This window comes from Vulpes vulpes, chromosome 6 (genome assembly GCF_048418805.1).
Source record: "Vulpes vulpes isolate BD-2025 chromosome 6, VulVul3, whole genome shotgun sequence".
Taxonomy (NCBI): domain Eukaryota; kingdom Metazoa; phylum Chordata; class Mammalia; order Carnivora; family Canidae; genus Vulpes; species Vulpes vulpes.
In genome coordinates, this window is record NC_132785.1 from 63,819,309 (window position 1) to 63,836,843 (window position 17,535).

Genomic DNA, 17,535 nt, shown 5'->3' on the forward strand with positions numbered 1-17,535 from the left:
AAGATCAGGAACAAGACAGGGATGTCCACTCTCACCACTGCTATTCAACATAGTTCTGGAAGTCCTCGCCTCAGCAATCAGACAACAAAAAGACATTAAAGGCATTCAAATTGGCAAAGAAGAAGTCAAACTCTCCCTCTTTGCCGATGACATGATACTCTACATAGAAAACCCAAAAACCTCCACCCCAAGATTGCTAAAACTCATACAGCCTTTTGGCAGTGTGGCAGGATACAAAATCAATGCCCAGAAATCAATGGCATTTCTATACACTAACAATGAGACTGAAGAAAGAGAAATTAAGGAGTCAATCCCATTTACAATTGCACCCAAAGCATAAGATACCTAGGAATAAACCTAACCAAAGAGGTAAAGGATCTATACCCTAAAAACTATAGAACGCTTCTGAAAGATATTGAGGAAGACACAAAGAGATGGAAAAATATTCCATACTCATGGATTGGCAGAATTAATATTGTGAAAATGTCAATGTTACCCAGGGAAATTGACACGTTTAATGCGATCCCTATCAAAATACCATGGACTTTCTTCAGAGAGTTGGAACAAATTATTTTAAGATTTGTGTAGAATCAGAAAAGACCCCGAATAGCCAGGGTAATTTTAAAAAAGAAAACCATAGCTGGGGGCATCACAATGCCAGATTTCAGGTTGTACTACAAAGCTGTGGTCATCAAGACAGTGTGGTACTGGCACAAAAACAGACACATAGATCAATGGAACAGAATAGAGAATCCAGGAGTGGATCCTGAACTTTATGGTCAACTAATATTCGATAAAGGAGGAAAGACTATCCACTGGAAAAAAAGGCAGCCTCTTCAATATATGGTGCTGGGAAAATTGGACATCCACATGCAGAAAAATGAGACTAGACCACTCTCTTTCACCATACACAAAGATAAACTCAAAATGGATGAAAGACCTAAATGTGAGACAAGATTCCATCAAAATCCTAGAGGAGAACACAGGCCACACCCTTTTTGAACTCGGCCACAGTAACTTCTTGCAAGATACATCCACGAAGGCAAAAGAAACAAAAGCAAAAATGAACTCTTGGGACTTCCTCAAGATAAGAAGCTTTTGCACAGCAAAGGATACAGTCAACAAAACTAAAAGACAACCTACAGAATGGGAGAAGATATCTGTAAATGACATATCAGATAAAGGGCTAGTTTCCAAGATCTATAAAGAATTTATTAAACTCAACACCAAAGAGACAAACAATCCAATCATGAAATGGGCAAAAGACATGAAGAGAAATCTCACGGAGGAAGACATGGACATGGCCAACATGCACATGAGAAAATGCTCCGCATCCCTTGCCATCAGGGAAATACAAATCAAAACCACAATGAGATACCACCTCACACCAGTGAGAATGGGGAAAATTAACAAGGCAAGAAACCACAAATGTTGGAGAGGATGCAGAGAAAAGGGAGCCCTCTTACACTGTTGGTGGGATGGTGAACTGGTGCAGCCACTCTGGAAAACTGTGTGGAGGGTCCTCAAAGAGTTAAAAATTGACCTGCCCTACGACCCAGCAATTGCACTGTTGAGGATTTACCCCAAAGATTCAGATGCAATGAAACGCCGGGACACCTGCACCCCGATATTTCTAGCAGCAATGTCCACAATAGCCAAACTGTGGAAGGAGCCTCGGTGTCCATCGAAAGATGAATGGATAAAGAAGATGTGGTCTATGTATACAATGGAATATTCCTCAGCCATTAGAAATGATAAATACCCACCATTTGCTTCAACATGGATGGAACTGGAGGGTATTATGCTGAGTGAAGTAAGTCAATCGGAGAAGGACAAACAGTGTATGTTCTCATTCATTTGGGGAATATAAAATATAGTGAAAGGGAATATAAGGGAAGGGAGAAGAAATGTGTGGGAAATATCAGAAAGGGAGACAGAACATGAAGACTCCTAACTCTGGGAAACGAACTAGGGGTGGTGGAAGGGGAGGAGGGCGGGCGGGTGGGGGTGAATGGGTGATGGGCACTGAGGGGGGCACTTGATGGGATGAGCACTGGGTGTTATTCTGGTCATTGGTAAATTGAACACCAATAAAAAATAGATATATTTAAAAAAATCTAAAATAAAAAGATATAAAAAATTTTGGAGAGTCAATTCAGAGCTAAATTAGTATAGAATATTATGCCCGTGGATTAGAAGACTCATGTCAAAATGTTAATTTAGGGTGCCTGGCTGATGCAGTCAGTTGGGCAGCTGACCCTTGGCTTCAGTTCAGGTCATGATCTCAGGTTTGTGAGATCAAGCCCCACTTTAGGCTATACACAGTGCAGAGTCAGTTTGGGGTTCTCTTTCCCTCTCCTTTGGTCCCTCCCACTCTTTCTCTCTCTCTCTCACACACACAAATAAATAAATAAATCTTTTAAAAAATAAAATGTTAGTTCTCTCCAAATTGATTTACAGATTCAGTATAAAGCTAATAAAAATCCCAGCAGAAAGTTTTGTAGAAATTGACAGAAGGATCATCAAATATGCATGAAAATTAATGGGGACTATGTTAGTGAAAACATTTTGAAAGGAATAACAAATTTGAGGAACCAACAGTACTGATGTTGTTTTTATGAAAATATAATATTTGAGAAACTATGGGATTGATATAAAGATAGACAAATATAACCTTGGAACACAATAAAATGTCCAGAAATAGACTCCTGTATATGATTAGTTGATTTTCTTTTTTTTTTTTTTTTTGATTAGCTGATTTTCAATAAAAATACCATAACAATTCAATGAGGAAAAAATAATGTTCTCAACAAATCATGCTTGAATAGTTGATAGCCATATTCAAAAATATAAACCTTAACCCTTAGCTCACACCGATAAAAAAATTGATTCCAGATAGATTCCAGAGAGGACATAATTCTAAAACTATGAGTAGGCCACAAAGGGGCTAAGATAGTGCAGATGCTCATTATTTAGATTTTGATCATGATTTCACATTTGTATGTCCATGTCAAAAATTATCAAATTGTTCATCATAAATATATGCAGTTTATTATACATCATATTGAGTATGCCTCCATAAAGCAGTGTTTTATAAGACTCAAATCAAAAGTAGGCAGAACTAAATGTTGAAAAACAATTACCCAGTATTTTAGAGAGCAGAATTTTTCACTTTATTTTAATTACAAAGAGGAAACTGTTTCAAGCATGCAATAGTAGGGTATTTTCAATATCCGATAATAAATACCATACTTGTTGCAATAAATAAATGTACCTCATTTATATAAACTAATTCTAGAAGCCACCCATTATTCAGTATTTCTCAGTCTAGCCAAAAGGTGGCAGTGTTCAAAAAGTATTTGAGTTTAGGTCTGCAGCACTGCAGGAACAGGAAACCAGGTGTGATCTCTCAGATTGGTGCAGTGCCCTGCACCAGTGAGACCCCGCTGAGCTCAAGTAAGCTCAAGTAACCTGTGCTTGGGAAGCTCATTCGAGAACTCCTGATCCAGCTGCCTTCTGAGGAACCAGAAGATGGAGACTCTCCTGCAAGTTCTCATAGGGATATTAGAGTTGCAGGCAGCCTGTAAGTATGGGGTTAGTGTAGAGATTCAGGGGATGATGACAGCTTCCTGAGGGCAGGGATTCAGTCTTCTTCTGTCCCATGGAGCCCCTTTTGAGAGCCAGATACATGTTGAAAAGATAGACAATAAAATATTCTGTGTTGAAGGGATAATGTTGCTGCCTCAGGGGGAAGTGAAGAGGCAGGTGAGATGGATAGGCAACCATCCCTACCATGAACATGAAGATCTTAGGCTTGGCATTTTCTTTACATTGTCTTTTTGAACAGGGGTCAGTAGCCAAGAACTGGAACAGAGTCCACAGTCCCTGATCATCCAAGAAGGAGAAAATTTCACCATAAACTGCCATTCATCAAAGCCTGTGTATGCCCTACACTGGTACAGGCAAAAAAATAGTGAAGGTCTAATCTCCTTGATGATATTATGGGAGAATGGGGAAAAAAGTCATGAAAAAACCACTGCCACGTTAAATGAGAAGAAGCAGCAAAGTTCTCTGCATATCACAGCCTCCCAGTCCAGCGACTCAGGCATCTACTTCTGTGCAGCAGACACACTGTGATCTCCAGGCCTAGGCAGGCTGTCCTCAAACATGCAGCTGCAGATGCTCTGCTGACACAGGGCTCCTGAGCGGTGGATGGGCCACTTGCCAGAAGATGCAGAAAAGTTTCTTTTCTTTTAAGAGAAGCTTGAGGAAGATACAGTAGTCTCACTGAAAAAAAAAAAAAAAAGATTGGTGGTGGGGGTCAGGGCAAGATGGCGGAGGAGTAGGGTCCCCAAGTCACCTGTCCCCACCAACTTACCTACATAACCTTCAAATCATCCTGAAAATCTATGAATTCAACCTGATACTTAAAGAGAGAACAGCTGGAATGCTACAGTGAGAAGAGTTTGCACTTCTAACAAGTACAACTCGTTTTTCACCACTGTACACTGAGCAAAATGACTAGAAAGAAGAACTCACCACAAAAGAAAGAATCAGGGATCCCTGGGTGGCGCAGCAGTTTAGCACCTGCCTTTGGCCCAGGGCGCGATCCTGGAGACCGGGATCAAATCCCACGTCGGGCTCCCAGTGCATGGAGCCTGCTTCTCCCTCTGCCTATGTCTCTGCCTCTCTTTCTCTCTCTCTCTCTCTCTCTCTCTCTCTGTGTTATTATCATAATTAAATTTTTAAAAATTAAAAAAAAAGAAAGAATCAGAAACAGTACTCTCTCCCACAGACTTACAAAATTTGGATTACAATTCGATGTCAGAAAGCCAATTCAGAAGCACAATTATAAAGCTACTGGTGGCTCTGGAAAAAATATAATGGATTCAAGAGATTTCATGACTGCAGAATTTAGATCTAATCAGGCTGAAATTAAAAATCAATTAAATGAGATGCAATCCAAACTGGAGGTCCTAACGAAAAGGGTTAATGAAGTAGAAGAACGAGTGAGTGACATAGAAGACAAGTTGATGGCAAGGAAGGAAGCTGAGGGAAAAAGAGAAAAACATCTAAAAGACCATTAGGAAAGGCTAAGGGAAATAAATGACAGCCTCAGAAGGAAAAATCTTTCCTTTTAATTAACGTTTAATTGGGGTTCCAGAGGATGCTGAAAGGGACAGAGGACCAGAAAGCATATTTGAACAAATCATAGCTGAGAATTTCCCTAATTTGGGGAGGGAAACAGGTATTCAGATCCAGAAGATAGAAAGATCCCCCCCTAAAATCAATAAAAACCATTCAACACCCCAACATTTAATAGTGAAACCTGCAAATTCCAAAGATGAAGAGAAGATCCTTAAAGCAGCAAGAGATGAGATCCCTAACCTATATGGGGAGAAGTATTAGATTAATAGCAGACCTCACCACAGAGACCTGGCAGGCCAGAAACAGCTGGCAGGATATACTCAGGGTCCTAAATGAGAAGAACATGCAACCAAGAATACTCTATCCAGCAAGGCTCTCATTCAGAATAGGAAAGATAAAGAGTTTCCAAGATAGGCAGAAACTGAAAGAATATGTGACCACCAAACCACTCTGCAAGAAATATTAAGGGGGGCTCTGTAAAAGAGAGGAAACCCAAAGAAATAATCCACAAAACAGGGACTGAATAGGTACTATGATGACACTAAACTCATATATTTCAATAGTTACTCTGGAGATTCTCTTACACCGACTGCCTAAGAGTCAAGCTGTAAGAAGCAACAACCTCTCCTCTTCTTCGCCATCCGCCCAGCAGCCACCAAGCAGCAACCATGCGTGAGTGTATCTCGACCCACGTTGGCCAGGCAGGTGTCCAGATCGGCAATGCCTGCTGGGAGCTCTATTGCCTGGAACACGGCAATCAGCCCGATGGCCAGATGCCAAGTGACAAGACCATTAGGGGAGGAGATGACTCCTTCAACACCTTCTTCAGTGAGACGGGCACTGGCAAGTATGTGCTCAGGGCAGTGTTTGTAGACCTGGAGCCCACAGTCATTGATGAAGTTCGCAATGGCACCTACGCCAGCATTTCCACCCTGAGCAGCTCATCACAGGCAAGATGCTGCCAATAACTATGCCCAAGGGCAAGGGCACTACACCATTGGCAAGGAGATCATTGACCTTGTCTTGGACCAAATTCGTGAACTGGCTGGCCAGTGCATGGGTCTTCAGGGCTTCTTGGTTTTCCACAGCTTTGGAGGGGGAACCGGTTCTGGGTTCATATCCCTGCTGATGGAACGTCTCTCTGTCGATTATGGCAAGAAGTCCAAGCTAGAGTTCTCCATCTACCCTGCTCCCCAGGTGTCCACAGCTGTTTAGAGCCCTACAACTCCATCCTCACCACCCACACCACCCTGGAGCACTCTGATTGTACCTTCATGGTAGACAACAAGGCCATCTATGACATCTGTCATAGAAACCTCGATATTGAGCGCCCAAACTACACTAATCTAAACAGGCTGATAGGTCAGATTGTGTCCTCCATCACTGCTTCCCTCAGATTTGATGGAGCCCTGAATGTGGATCTGACGGAGTTCCATACCAACCTGGTGCCCTATCCCCACATCCACTTCCCTCTGGCCACATATGCCCCTGTCATCTCTGCTGAGAAAGCCTACCATGAACAGCTTTCTGTAACAGAGATCATCAATGCATGCTTTGAGCCAGCCAACCAGATGGTGAAACGTGACCCTCGCCATGGTAAATACATGGCTTGCTGCCTGTTGTACTGTGGTGATGTGGTTCCCAAAGATGTCAATGCTGCCATTGTCACCATCAAGACCAACCGTACCATCCAGTTTGTGGACTGGTGCCCCACTGGCTTCAAAGTAGGCATTAATTACCAGCCTCCCACTGTGGTACCTGGTGGAGACCAGGCCAAAGTACAGCAAGCTGTGTGCATGCTGAGCAACACCACAGCCATTGCTGATGCCTGGACTCACCTGGACCACAAGTTTGACCTGATGTATGCCAAGAATGCCTTTGTTCACTGGTATGTGGGTGAAGGCATGGAGGAAGGAAAGTTTTCTGAGGCCCATGAGGACATGGATGCCCTGGAGAAGGATTATGAGGAGGTTGGTGTGGATTCTGTTGAAGGAGAGGGCGAAGATGAAGGAGAAGAATACTAAAGTTAAAAATGTCACAAAGGTGCTGCTTTTGCAGGGAAGCTTATTCTGTTTTGAACATTGAAAAGTTGTGCTCTGATCAGTTAATTTGTATGTAGCAGTGTATACACTCATATACAATTACTGACCTATGCTTTAAAACACAACGCTTTGTTACAGACCCAAGCTGTCCATTTCTCTGATGGGTTTGAATAAAATATACCCTGTCGTAAATGAAAAAAAAAAAAAAAAAAGCTACTCTGAACATGAATGGGCTAAATAATCCCATCAAAAGATGCAGGGTTTCAGACTGGGTAAAAAAACAAGATCCATCTATTTGCTGTCTACAAGAGACTCAGTTTAGACCTAAGACACCTATAGCCTGAAAATGAAAGGTTGGAGGGCCATTTACCATTCAAATGGTCCTCAAAAGAAAACTGGGGTAGCAATCCTCATATAGGACAAATTAAAGTTTACCTCAAAGACTGTAGAAGAGATGAAGAGGGACACTATATCATACTTAAAGGGTCTATCCAACAAGAGGACCTACCAATCATGAATATTTATGCCCCTAAAGTGGGAGCTTCCAAGTATATCAATTAATTAATAATCAAAGTAAAGACATACTTAGATAATAATACTAATACTGGGAGACTTCAACACGGTGCTTTCTGCAAGTGACAGATTTTCTAAGCACAAAATCTCCAAAGAAACAAGAGATTTAAATGACACACTGAACCAGATGGATTTCACATGTTTACAGAACTTTACATCCAAATGAACTGAATACACATTCTTCACAAGTGCACATGGAACTTTCTCCAGAATAGAGCACATAGTGGGTCACAAATCAGGTCTTAACCAAACCAAAACATTGGGATTGTCCCCTGAATATTTTCAGACCATAATGCTTTGAAACTTGAACTCAATCACAAGAAGAAATTTGGAAGAAATTCAAACACGTGGAGGTTAAAGACAATTCTGCTAAAAGATGAAAGGGTCAACCAGGAAATTAGAGAAGAACTAAAAAGATTCAAGGAAACTAATGAAAATGAAGATACAACCTTTCAAAATCTTTGGGATACAGCAAAAGCAGTCCTAAGAGAGAAAAACATCGCAATAACAAGCATCCCTCAAAAAATTGGAAGCTAACCTTGCACTTAAAGGAACTGGAGAAAGAAGCAAATAAAACCTACACCAAGCAGAAGAAGAGAGTTAATAAAGATTCAAGCAGAACTCAATGAAATAGAGACCAGAAGAACTGTAGAACAGACAACAAAATCAGGAGTTGGTTCTTTGAAAGAATTAATAAGATAGATAAACCATTAGCCAGCCCTATTAAAAACAAAAGAGAAAAGACTCTAATTAATAAAATCACAAATGAAAAAGGAGAAATCACAACCAATACCAAGGAAATACAAACCATTTTAAAACATATTATGAGCAGCTATACGCCAATAAATTAGGCAATTACAAGAAATGGACGCATTTCTGGAAAACCACAAACTACCAAAAATGGAACAGGAAAAAATAGAAAACCTGAAGCAGCCAATAACCAGGGAGGCAGGGAAGCAGTCAACAAAAACCTCCCTAGACACAAATGTCCAGGGCCAGATGGCTTCCCAGGGGAATTCTATCAAACGTTTAAAGAAGAAGCAATACCTATTCTACTAAAGCTGATCCGAAAGATAGAAAAGGATGGAGTACTTCCAAACTCGTTCTATGAGGCCAGCATCACCTTAATTCCAAAACCAGACAAAGACCCCACCAAAAAGGAGAATTGTAGAGCAATATCTCTGATGAACACAAATGCAAAAATTCTCAACAAGATACTACCAATAGGATACAACAGTAGATTAAGAAGATTATTCACCAGGACCAAGTGGGATTTATTCCCGGGATGCAAGGCTGGTTCAACACTTGTAAAACAATCAACGTGATAGATCATATCAACAAGAGAAAAACCAAGAACCATAGGATCCTCTCAATAGATGCAGAGAAAGCATCTGACAAAATACAGCATCCATTCCTGATCAAAACTCTTCAGAGTGTAGAGATAGAGGGAACATTCCTTGACACCTTAAAAGCCATCTATGAAAAGCCCACAGCAAATATCATTCTCAATGGGGAAGCACTGGGAGGCTTTCTCCTAAGATCAGGAACAAGACAGGGTTGGCCACTCTCACCACTGCTATTCAACATAGTACTAGAAGTCCTAGCCTTAGCAATCAGGCAACAAAAAGAAATAAAAGGCATTCCAATTGGCAAAGAAGAAGTCAAACTCTCCCTCTTCGCAGATGACATGATACTGTACCGAGAAAACCCAAAAGACTCCACCCCAAGATTGCTAGAACTCATACAGCAATTTGGCAGTGTGGCAGGATACAAAATCAATGCCCAGAAATCAATGGCATTTCTATACACTAACAATGAGACTGAAAAAAGAGAAATCAAGGAGTCAATCCCATTTACAATTGAACCCAAAAGCAGAAGATACCTAGGAATAAACCTAACCAAAGAGGTAAAGGATCTATACCCTAAAAACCACAGAATACTTCTGAAAAAATTGAGGAAGACACAAAGAGATGGAAAAATACATGCTCATGGATTGGCAGAATTAATATTGTGAAAATGTCAATGCTACCCAGGGAAATTTACACATTAATGTAATCCCTATCAAAATACCATGGACTTTCTTCAGAGATTTGTAACAAATCATCTTAAGATTTGTGTGGAATCAGAAAAGACCCCATAGAGCCAGGGGAATATTGAAAAAGAAAACCATAGCTGGGGGCATCACAATGCCGGACTTCAGGTTGTACTACAAAGCTGAGGTCATCAAGACAGTGTGGTACTGGCACAAAAACAGACACATAGATCAATGGAATAGAATGGAGAACCCAGAAATCAGCCCTCAACTTTATGGTCAACTAATATTGGACAAAGCAGGAAAGACTCTCCACTGGAATAGACAGTCTCTTCCTTAAATGGTGCTGGGAAATTGGACAGCCACGAGCAGAAGAATGAAACTAGACCACTCTCTTACACCATACACAAAGATAAACTCAAAATGGATGAAAGATCTAAATATGAGACAAGAATCCATCAAAATCCTAGAGGAGAACACAGGCAACACCCTTTTTGAACTTGGCCACAGCAACTTCTTGCAAGATACATATATGAAGGCAAGGGAAACAAAAGAAAAAATGAATTATTGGGACTTCATCAAGACAAAAAGTGTCAGCACAGCAAAAGAAACAGTCAACATAACTAAAAGACAACCTACAGAATGGGAGAGGATATTTGCAAATGACCTATCAGATAAAGGGCTAGTATTCAGATCTATAAAGAACTTATTAAACTCAGCAGCAAAGATACAAACAATCATATCCTGAAATGGGCAAAAGACATAAACAGAAATTTCCACAGAGGAAGACATAGACATGGCCAACAAGCACATGAGAAAATGCTCTGCATCACTTGCCATCAGGGAAATACAAATAAAAACCACAATGAGGGGATCCCTGTGTGGCTCAGTGGTTTAGCGCCTACCTTCAGCCCAGGGTGTGATCCTGGAGTCCCGGGATCGAGTCCCATGTCAGGCTCCTTGTATGGAGCCTGCCTCTCTCTCTGCTTGGTTCTGCCTCTGTATTGGTTCTGCCTCTCTCTCTCTCTGTCTCTCATGAATAAATAAATAAAAATATTTTTTAAAAAACCACAATGTAATACCACCTCACACCAGAGAGAATGGTGAAAATTAACAAGACAGGAAACAACTAATGTTGGAAAGGATTCGGAGAAAAGGAAACCCTCTTGAAATGGTGCAGCCACTCTGGAAAGCTGTGTGGAGGTTCCTCAAAGAGTTAAAAATAGATCTGCCCTACAACCCAGCAATTGCACTGCTGGGGATTTACCCCAAAGATACAGATGCAATGAAACAGCAGGCCACCTGCCCCCCAATGTTTATAGCAACAATGTCCACAGTAGCCAAACTGGAAGGAGCCTCAGTGTCCATCGACAGATGAATGGATAAAGAAGCTGTGGTCTATGTATGCAATGGAATATTCCTCAGCCATTAGAAATGACAAATACCCACCATTTACTTCGATGTGGATGGAACTGGAGGGTATTACGCTGGGTGAAGTAAGTCAATCAGAGAAGGACAAACATTATATGGTCTTATTCATTTGGGGAATATAAAAAATAGTGAAAGGGAAAAAAGGGGAAAGGAGAGAAAATGAATGGGAAATATCAGTGAGGGTGACAGAACATGAGAGACTCCTAAGTCTGGTAAACGAACAAGGGGTAGTGGAAGGGGAGGTGGGCAGGTTTGGGGTGACTAGGTGACAGGCACTTAGGGGGGCACTTGACGGGATGAGCACTGGCTGTTATGCTATATGTTGGCAAATCGATCTCCATTAAAAATATATATACAAAAAAAAAAAAACCAACAAACCAAAAAAAACAAAAAACAGAACACAAAGAAGGAGGTTCTGGAGTGAGAGTTAGGAAAGCTCTTACATTTATTTCCAAATTTCATTTGACTTTTTGTCTGGGTAATTATTACTTTCTAGTAGGTGGAACCTCAAGCCAGGACAAGAATATCATGAATTTCAGTGATTTTTGCATTCACTGTGCACAGATCTTGTGCCTTTATTGTTCCAAGGGAACTCTTTCCCTTCTGCTACTCACTCAGCTTGTTAATAGAAAGAAAGTCTGAGTCACATAGTAGATTCCTTGTGGCATTTTAGGATTGAACCATGAGTACTGGGACAGCAGTTTTGTTACACTAGGAAGAGTCGGGGCAATGCTTTTTCCTAAGTTTATATTATAAACATAGAGATAGACAAATGGATGGATAGGTGGAAGAGAGAGAGAGAAAGTGAGAGAGGGACAAGCCCATCTCAGACTGTTACTTTAGCAACATGGCCTCATTGGTTCACACTGCCCATTGGCTGCAGCCACACCCAGTTGGCCCCTCACCTCTCATGTTGCTTCAAAAAGAAACAAATTCTATTCAGTCCTGTGGCAGAGCTCGTCTTGCAGACTTTTTTTTCATTTGTCTTGTCCACTGTCCTTGATAAGAGATATGCTCTTAGAGCCAGGTGGAGCATACAAGGATTTTGTCCTTAATTCTTCCCCATCCTGGCATCTTTATTTGATTCCCAATCCTGTCGGCCGCCCCTGCTTTTTTCCCCCACTCCTAGTGGTACTCCGTGACCTTTTAATACCCTTTTGCCCACCCAAAGCCTAATGTTTCTGGTCACCAAATTGCTTTCCAAAATCTTCTCCCACTTCATTGATTCCATATCCATTTCCCAGCTCAATCTCCAAAATGGAGTGGTTCCTACCCTAACTCACATCTCGATGCGACATTCTTGATTGGCTCCCCCTGGATTGCTTATATTTGAAAAAGGAATGTTGGAGGACATTCAATGGAAATCATCTCAACTAGTGTGCTTTCACTTACAGTGACAGTTGGAGAGGAAGGATGTTTGAAGGCAAATGCTGTTTCCAATACCACTAAACCATAGTGTAGGCCATCTGCAAGGGTGTAAGGCAGTTCCCGTGGGCAGGGTGCTGGCACCACACTGCAAGCATTTATTTAAAAATAAATCATTACTCAATTTGTTTACAAGGATAATGCGATCCAGAAAAGAACAAGGACAGAGATTCTATTGCTTGACACTGCACACAATAAGTTGTAGCGTCTGTTATCTCAGACACCATCTCCATACAATCATTGTGATGGGTGTTGGGGATGCATAGAATTAAGGGCATCATATCCACTTAGAGTTAATACAATAGAAGGTATAGAATGGCCATAGAATAATATGATTATCTGCATTTTACTTATGAAAAAAACTGAGAGTGAGAAGAAATTCCCATCAAGGAATGCTTTTAAGAATTTGAATCCTGGGACAGCACATGGGAGGCCACAGCCATCCCAGAGACACAGAGGCCACTTGCCTATCACATGGTGCATCTGCACCTTGCCTGCTTCCTTTCAGTAGGTGACTCTGAACACAGTTTCTCATGGTCACTGCCCACCAACCTGAAGTCAGGAGGCAGGTTGTGCTTTGCACTCATTTCTGCAAAATGCCTAACAGAAAATGATGGAAACAGGTAACTATACCCCTGACTCTACCGGGGAACTGAACTAGACCTTTGTGACTGACTTGAAAATCTCTTCCCTGGAACAATGGATGCAGCCCTAGAGCTGTGCCAGTTTCCTGCACTTAAAAGTGGTGGCCCCTCATATTTACCTCATTTTGTTTTGTTGGGGTTCCTGATTGGCATCTTCCTTCTTCCCTAACTCTAAATAGTAATAATCCATCCTTTTATGGCAGAGCTTTCTTTCCATACAAGCTCACTAAAGCCATTTGCTACCCTTGGTTTTCCGGCATAGTAATTCTACTTAGAAAATCATCCAAACAATTAAGTTAGAATACATAGCAACTGTATTTCTTAGGTTGTTGTAGTTTGCACACTTAAGACAGATATGAGTCTTCTCATTAAACTCAGTGTTTTAAAAAATTTCCCTACAAATTCCTGCTAACAGTCAGGAGAGTGAGGCTGTATTCTTGCAGGCCTGTGGTCTCCCATATATATGATATCTCTTTGAAGTTTCATGTTCTATCTTTAAAATTCATGTGTTACATTCTATTCTGTATGCCCTCATTTGTTTCAATATACAAAGAAAGAAAGAAAGAAAGAAAGAAAGAAAGAAAGAAAAGCTTTTAATTCATGATCCAGAAATGTATGCCATGTTTATCCCAATGCGTAGTGGCATCCTTTATACACTACTGCCTGGCCTATACTCTGTTACGGGACAGAAATAGACTGCCAGAATTCTCAAGAAAATGGGGACACTCTCAAGGCTGAGATAGCAGGACCTCATGGAGACTGGAACAGCTGCTCATCATCAGGGAGACTGCAGCAGCATCCATGATGATCACAAGGGGGGAGTAGATCCAATGATACGTCATTTCTGTGCCTCCCACATTCCACGAAGAGAGCACCAAATTAATGCAAATTTGTTTTTATCCAAACAGAATGTCTTGGCTTTTTGTTTATTGTTTGCTTTTAAAAAATGTATTACTTCAATAAAATATTGCAGAGTCATTAAAAAAGAAAGAAGGCACCTGGCTGGCTCAGTTGGTAGACCGTATGACTTCTGATCTTAGGGTTCTGAGTTCAAGCTGCATGTTAGATATAGAGCTTGCTAGAAAGAAAGAAAGAAAGAAAGAAAGAAAGAAAGAAAGAAAGAAAGAAAGAAAAAGAAAAGAGAAAAAGAAAGAGAAAGAGAAAGAGAGAAAGAGAAAAAGAAAGAAAGAGAGAATGTCGGGTTATTAGTATTTTTGTCTCCATCAAGGTCCTTTTCTTTTTTTTTTTTTTTTTTTTCCTGTCTCTGCCTGTCATGTTAAGGTAATCTTTTCAAATGCCTAGTGATCCCAGATGCTCATTCATACTTAGTGGGATATAAATCTGGGATCTGAGCAAAGGAGGACAGCTCTAGTTTCTCTGTTTTTAAGTACTCACTCTCAGCTGAGCCTGGTATCCCAGACTCTTATATGTGTCTTTATTCCATATCTTCAGAAAAAAAGGGCTTTCCCCCCTCCCCCCCACAAAATCTAATGGAAAGGCATGGACACCTGATTTTTTCAGGTCAGGTTGTGAAATCTGAGAGTATACCTGTACTTTATACTATTTTCCTTTAGACCTGATATATTCTGTTTGAAATCGCCTTACACTGCACCCCTTACCCTGATCTTCTGTGGCACAAGTTCTTGAGACTTTCAGAGTACCTGGATTTTTGTTGGCATTTTCCTCTGCGAGTCCTTAGGACTTACTTTTCTTCAGGCTGCTAAACCAGTTACCAGTTGTCCATTCACTTTCAGTTCCCAAAACATCTTATGGGCTATCACCCCTTCTTTATATTCTTTGGGGGTTCATAATTTTTTTAAAAAAAATTACTTTTATTTCAGTGGATTCTGAAAAAGGCACAGAGAAAAAATATGTCTTCAATTCACCATGCTTAATCCTGTCTGGCTCTCACTGATTTTCCAGGGAGATATTATAAGGTGCCCAGGTGCAGAGTTCCTGTCTGTCTTGTTCATGTCTTTATATTTCCCTAACAGACAATGGGTACTCAATAAGGTTCTTCAAACGAATGGGAGAAATTGGATTATTTTTACAACTCTCCAAGAGTGGCATGAAGGAACAGCAATCTAGTGACTAGTCATAAGGGGGCAGTGTCTCCATTCAAAGTTAACCTTCAAGATTGGCTCAAAACTCAGAGAAACCTCCAGTTAGAGATCAGATTGGCTGATACACAGAACAGATATTTTCACATCACGGTGGTATTTATAGTGTTACTCTAAGCTAAGAGGAGTTTCTTGAAGCAAAAATCCTTTTAGGAAATAATTTTTTGCTGAAGGACTTGTGATGACCATGCTCCTTGAAGGTTTATTAACATTCCTGTGCATGCAGCTGACATGTGAGTCTTAGGGGTTTCTGAGTCTCACACAGAGAATTCTAAAGGGGTGGAAATTCTGTGAGGGCAAGATGTGAGGTCTTATCTAGGTCCATGAAAAGAAAGAAACATAAGGAGAAAAGCTAGAGAGAGAGAGAGGAAAAGAAAAAGCACAGCAGTAGGTCTGGAGAGTTAAGGAAGAGTGTCTATCATGGTTCTGACAAAGGTGATCTAAAAATGATTTCGAATACCTTCTTTTGTCTTTCTAAACAGGGGTGAGTGGCCAGCAGCTGAATCAGAGTCCTAGGTCTGTGTCCATTCAGGAAGGAGAGGATGTCTCCATGAGCTGCAATTCCTCGAGTATACTCAACACTTTTCAATGGTTCAAGCAGGATCCTGTGGAGGGCCTTGTCCGTGTGATAGCCTTATATAAGGCTGGGGAATTGACCCGAGATGGAAAACTGACTGCTCAGTTCAGTGGAACAAGAACGGACAGCTTCTTGACCATTTCAGCCTCTGAGACTGAACATTCAGGCATCTACTTCTGCAGTGGCAACACAGTGTTCCCTGAGCACCTGCAGCCTGCACTCAAATTACAGCTGGGACCCCAGTCACTATGCTGCCTCCAGCTGCTGCTCCTCTTGGCAATAAATATGATCATGCACACCACCTATGTCCCCTCTTTCCCACTGCTGCAAATTCTCATGCATTCAAGGCTTTATCAGCCACAGGTTGTACTCTTTGATTAATGGACACAATCCCATTTTAATATATATTATTTTATCAGTATATAAAGAGAAATGATCAGTACAAAATCACATTAGAAGATTTAACACAGATTTCTTTAAAAATGGATGGATATCAATGAAACAGAACTGAGAGTTCAGGCAAAAAACCCAGACATCCATGGGCAATTGATTTTCAACAATAATACTAAGACCATCCAATGGCAACATAGTGCTAGGACCACTGGATAGCCACATGCAAAAGAATATGCACATATTAAAATACTAACTCAAATGGGTCAAAGACCTAAATGTAAAAGCTAAAACTATAAACTCTTAGAAAATATGAGCAAAATTCTGGTGATCTTGGACTATGCAACTGTTTCTTCAATATCATACCAAAAACACAGCAACCAAAGAAAAAAATAAATTGGACTTTATCAATACCAAAACCTTTTTCAAAGACCACAAAGTTTTCCACAAATGAAATTGAAAAGACAACCACAGAATGGAATATATATATATGATATATATTATGTATATTATCATATTATGATATATTATGATATTATGATATAATATCATATATTATGTAATATTATGTATAATATTATCTTATTATATTATGATATATATACCATATATATATAATTTATCCAAAAAAGAGATAGCATTGAGAATATATAAAAAATAAGTTACAACTCAACAATAAAAAGAGTAATACTAATTTAAAAATGGTCAAGGGATTTGCACATAATGGAGCATTTTTCAGCCATAAAAAAAGAATAAAATATTGCCATTTGCAACAACATGGATGGAGCTAGAGAGTATAATGCTAAGTGAAATAAGTCAGAGAAAGACAAATACCCTATGATTTCTCTCATATGTGGAATTTAAGAGAAACAAAACAAACAGAAAACAAGAGACAAACCAAAAAGCAAACTCTTACCTTAGAGAACAAACTGATGGTCACCTGAGAGGAGGTGGATGGGTGAAATAGGTGAAGATTAAGAGTACACTTATCATGATGAGCACTGAGTAATACATAGACTTATTGAATCACTATATTGTACACCTGAAACTAATATAACATTATGTGTTAATTACAAAGGAATTAAAATTTTAAAAACATAAAATAAAATTAAAAATAATAATTAACCAGTTAAGAAAGGGAAATTAAAGAGAA

General features: G+C 40.1%; 1 protein-coding gene, 1 long non-coding RNA gene and 1 pseudogene across 2 annotated transcripts in view; 2 read left to right on the plus strand and 1 right to left on the minus strand.

Annotated features, from left to right (window-relative positions):
- The window catches only part of LOC112909605 (T cell receptor alpha chain MC.7.G5-like), a 531,968-nt gene that overhangs the window by 194,390 nt on the left and 320,043 nt on the right, over positions 1 to 17,535 (plus strand). The window lies entirely within an intron of this gene.
- Positions 3,150 to 15,142, minus strand: LOC140599336 (uncharacterized). Its single transcript, XR_012002089.1, has 3 exons — positions 14,957 to 15,142; positions 12,619 to 12,739; positions 3,150 to 4,287 (listed from the first exon to the last, which is right to left on the minus strand). It is a non-coding gene; the product is annotated as an uncharacterized lncRNA (long non-coding RNA).
- LOC112909592 (tubulin alpha-1A chain-like) lies at positions 5,803 to 7,264 on the plus strand (annotated as a pseudogene).